Below are 5,475 nucleotides of genomic sequence, written 5' to 3' on the forward strand. Positions count from 1 at the left end.
ATAACTTCACATCCAGGTCCAGGAAAACCAGAGGCTCCGTCTCCAGAACCCGGAGCAGCAGTAGCAATGGTGGAGACTGGAGGAGAAGGCCAAGGATTGGCAGGAGATCCCTGAAACCCTATGATGCGCACATATGTGTGACGGACAGCTGGAGGAGCAGCTGGCCCTGCTGAGGGATGCTCTCCACAGGGTGAGCGGTGAGAAGGAGGAGCTTGGGAGCATCCTGGACACAGAGCAGCAGGTGAAGAAACACCTGCGGGAACAGCTGGTCCACACAGAGGAGAAGATAGAGGAATGGAAAGAAGTGGCTGAGATAGAAAGAAAGCCAAGCATCTCAGGACCAGCAGGAACAGTCTCTGGCCCAGCTGCAGGAGCTCAGAGCCACCTGTGAACAGCACAGCATCTCCAATTAGCGGCTGAGCTCCAAGAAGGAGGCCCTGCAGCAGCACCTAGAGAGGCAGACCCAACACCTGTAGCAGCTGAAGCAAGTGCACGGCCCGACCAACTGGGGAGACTAGGTGGTGCCACCAAAGTGGCAGGACACTCTCAAGTGCTTGAAAGCAATCAGACCACAGGAAGAGGGGCGGCAGGCCCAGCTGAGCTTCCTGGCTTTCCCTGGGGAAAGGGAAGTCAAAAACCCTGGAGAAGCAAAAGTTGAGGAGTCGACTCCCCCCATACACATGAACATTGCAGAGGATGGAGACATTCCCCAAATTGATAGGGATGTGGATTTGTGAGCACTCTTAGTGGCTGAAATCCACAGGGGGAAACTCCTGCAGTGGGAGTGGCAGGCCTGCTGTGGGCAACCGGTTCACCTGGCAGCTCAAGTGCCAGACAAAGCTTGAGCCACAGGCCCTCCATCCCATGAGCTGGCACCACAGCCTGTGTGGGGATGGGAAGAGGGACACCTGGGTGTCCGAGAAGAAAATATACTTTGTCCACGACCTGCCTGATGAGATGGACTTCCATAGTCCAGCGGGTGATCCTCAACATAGATGCAGCCAGCTCGGCACACATTGCACTGTTGAGGAGTCCCTCGTGGCATGTAAAGAGCAGATGTTCATTCTGGCTGAGCTGTGTCAGAAGAAACCTGAGCGTGTGTACCAACTGTCCTAGGAGAAGATGGAGAAGAGGAGAGAGCTGCAGGACCCGCTGTCACTCCTCACAGGGGAAGACATGGACAACGGGCTCCAGATGCCAGCACAGGCTGAGCCTCCTGTCGCTGCCGCCGCTTTGGATGCCTCCATGCTCCAGGGCGGGCGAAATGAGGGGGGAGCAGAAAAGTTTTGAAGAATTACCACTTCAACACAGTGTGGAAACTGCGAGAGGAGAGATCGAGGTTCCCAACCCCATAAAGGACTCCCCCACAAAGCACATCCTGCCGCGGCTGCCCCACATCTAGAGACACCCACAGCTCATGGGCTCAGGTGAGGAGCACTCCCTCCCTTTCTTCTGTAGAGTGATGCAGATGATGACTATGTGACATGACTCTTCAAGGCCTCAGCAGCCAACATATGTAGGTGGCCAAGTGGCCTTCTCTCAGGCCTACATCTGCTGGGTCATGGTAATGGTAAACTGCGGTTTGGGTAGGGCAAAGGCTGCTGGGAGGTGGCCCAAATTCAAGGGGCATCTAGTGGCCTATTGGTGGCCAGGGAAGAGGGCTATGTTACGCTTATCACAAAGAATAAATTGTTTTCAAAGGAAAAACAAGCCTCCAATAAAGAAGGCTGTGTGCTGAGTTATCCCAATGGGTGCAATATGCTGCATCCTTGAGAAGAGAAGAATGAGGAGAGTGCTGTCTGCCGAGTCCTGTAGACTGTTTGCTCTGTACTGATTTTCAAATGGTGCTGTGTGCTGAGTTCTTCCACAAGGTGTTATGTGCAGAGTCCTTCAAAACTATGCTATGTGCTGAATTTTTAAAAGGGTGCTGTGCACTGAGTGTTTTACACAGGGTGCTACATACTCAGCCCTTCAAAGTGTGGTGTGTATGGAGTCTTAACACAGGGTGCTATTTGCTGAGTCCTGGGAAAGAGTGCTACGTGCTGAGTTTTTCAAAGCGTGCCATGCACTGAGTCCTATACACTGCGTGCTATGGACTCCCTCATTCAAAGGGTGCTGTGTGCTGAGTCATCCCAAAGGCTACTATATGCTAAGTCCTTCAAAGGGCACATTGTGCTGAGTCTATTACTCAGGGTACTTTGTGCTGTTTTTTGAAGTATGCTGTGTGCTGAGTCTTCTCAAAGGGTGCTATGTTCTGAGTCCTTGAGTCTGAGTATCTCTCAGTATCTCAGTCTCTCAGGCTCTCTCTCTTTCTTTCTCTCTCTCTCTCTCTCTCACTTAGTCACTGTGCACGTTCTTGATATGTGGAGTGGAGAGGCTTGGAGGAGAGTCTCCTCTAGTAGTGGAGCTGAGGGGAGATTCGATCCCCTGAGCAAGTGCTAGGGTTGGTGGGGAGTGATGAGCTGAGGTGAGGCGAATGAAATGGAAGGTAGAGTGTCAGATATAGAAGACAGAATACACCAACTGGACCAAAAAGTGACAGATATGGAAAAATCACTCAAATTAAACCAAAGGAAAATTCAAGACCAAGCAGATAATGCCAAGAAATTTAACCTTCGTATAATTGGAGTGGAAGAAGGTGAGGAATTCCAGAGCAAGGGAATGCAACACCTATTGAACAAGATAAAAAAATTATACACTATGAACAGGTAGGCTTCATCCCAGAGACTCATGGATGGTTTAACATACATAAGTCAATAAATGTAATCCAACACATCGACAGAGCCAAGGTGAAGAATCACATGATTATCGCCACAGATGCAGAAAAGGCCTTTGATAAAATTCAACATTCATTCATGCTAAAAGCTCTGGAGAAAATAGGAATAGAAGGAACATTTCTAAAAACAATAAAAGCCATTTATGACAGACCAATAGCCAATATTATACTTAATGGGGAAAAGCTACAACCAATTCTCCTAAAATCAGGAACAGGGCAAGGATGCCCACTCTCTCCACTCCTCTTCAATATAGTCCTGGAACCCTTAGCCAGGTTAATAAGGCAAGAAATAGACATTAAAGGGATCCGCATAGGGAAAGAAGAAGTTAAACTACCACTTTTTGTAGACGACATACTATACCGTCACGATCCAAAAAACTCCCTCCACAAACTCTTAGAAATCATTAATCACTTCGGCAAAATAGCAGGATACAAAATAAACCCACAAAAATCAGTGGCCTTCCTGTATACTGACAATGTACAAGAAGAGAGGGAAATAAAGGGAGCATCCCCATTCACAATAACCTCCCAAAAAATAAAATATTTAGGAATTAACCTAACCAAAGGTGTAAAAGAACTATTTAATGAAAACTATAAAAAGTTAAAGAAAGAAATTTCAGAAGACACTAGGAAATTTAAAGACCTCCCATGCTCTTGGATAGGCCGACTTAATATAGTAGAGATGGTAATACTTCCAAAACTAATATACAAATTCAATGCAATTCCTATTAAAATCCCAATGACATACATCACTGAAATACAGAAAACAGTCCAAAAATTCATATGGAACAACAAAAGACCTAGACTAGCCAAAACAATTCTAGGGGATAAAGACAATATGGGAGGGCTATCCATGCCGAACTTCAAACTCTACTACAGAGCTATAATAACAAAGACAGCATGGTACTGGCACAAAAACAGACCCGAAGACCAATGGAACAGAATAGTAGATCCAGAAATAAATCCACAGGCCTACAGCCAGCTGATATTCGACAAAGGAGCCAAAGACATACAATGGAAGAAACACAGCCTCTTCAACCACTGGTGCTGGGAAAACTGGGTGGCCACATGCAGAAAACTAAAAGTGGACCCCAGCCTATCACCATGCACCAACATCAACTCAAAATGGATTAAAGACCTTAACATTAAACCTGAATCTCTGAAACTACTGCAGGACAGAGTAGGAGAAACGCATGAACTAATAGGCACATGAAGGAACTTCTTGAACAGAGTCCCAGGGTCACAACAAGTTGGAGAGAGACTCGACAAATGGGACTACCTTAAAATAAAAAGCTTCTGCACAGCTAAATCTATCGCAACTAAGCTAGAAAGACAACCAAATAATTGGCAAAAAATATTTACCAGCAATATATCAGACAAGGGGTTAATATCCTGTATATACAGGGAACTCAAGAAACTAATCCCTCCCAAACCTAACAAACCAATTGCTAAATGGGCAAGGGAACTAAAGAGGGACTTCTCAAATGAAGAAATAAAAATGGCAAAGAAACACATGAGGAAATGTTCATCATCCCTGGTGGTGAAGGAAATGCAAATAAAGACAACCCTGAGATACCACCTTACCCCAGTCAGAATGTCCCACATCCACAAATCAGCCAACGACAAATGCTGGAGGGGATGTGGAGAAAGAGGAACCCTATTACATTGCTGGTGGGAATGTACACTTATACAACCACTTTGGAAAGCAGTCTGGAGGGTCCTTAGAAAGCTAAAGATTGACCTCCCTTACGACCCAGTCATACCACTTCTAGGCATCTACCCTGAACAACGGACACATGCACCTCCATGTTTATTGCAGCACTATTCACAATAGCTAGGATATGTAAACAATCCAGATGCCCCACCACGGATGAATGGATCCAAAAATTGTGGTATCTATACACAATGGAGTATTATGCAGCCATTAGAAATGACAAAATAATGGCATTTGCAGGGAAATGGATGGAGCTAGAAGGAATCATGTTGAGCAAGGTAAGCCAAGAACGATGAGACAAATGGTACATGGTCTCCCTGATAAGTGTATGCTAAATCCAAAATGTTAGGTTATACGACAAAACCAACAGGACTTAAGAAACAAAGAACTCCCACTCATCTGGTCGAACCACTACTAAATAACCCATGCTGCTGATCACATGTATGGTGTATAACATGTGAACACCGTTATATGTTACAGACTGTGATAGACAATTTGCTCCAGGAAAGTTAGAATGAACCTATGACTTTAAATGAGCATCATTATTCCATAATACTGTGAAATATGGGAAATTATGTAATCACTTAATCACAATAAAAAAAAAAGAACCTCGGGGAAGGTAGGGAGGGAAGGGATGGTAGGAGGAAAACAATGGAGGAGGTAACAATGCTCAATAGGAAGTGTACTCATTACCTCACTCATGTAACTGTAACCCTCTGTATAGCATCTTTACAATTCAAAAAAAAAGTTCTATAGTTTATAGGCAAACACCCAGGGAGATTTTCTCCTGATAGCGTTATGCAAATTGGAGTGGTATCTGTCATTCCTTCATAATTAATTGTTTGAGAAATCATATGAGAATTAGAATAGTCCTCCAAACCCCCTAGCAGGTCACTATTATTTGTCATTACCTGTATTATATCCTTATCCCTCCCATCCCACGGGATGTAGAAGAGGAGGATTAGGAACATAAGTCCAGTATTGT

Source organism: Dipodomys merriami, unplaced genomic scaffold, assembly GCF_024711535.1.
Source record: "Dipodomys merriami isolate MVZ:Mamm:240054 unplaced genomic scaffold, mDipMer1.0.p SCAF_579, whole genome shotgun sequence".
Lineage (NCBI taxonomy): Eukaryota > Metazoa > Chordata > Mammalia > Rodentia > Heteromyidae > Dipodomys > Dipodomys merriami.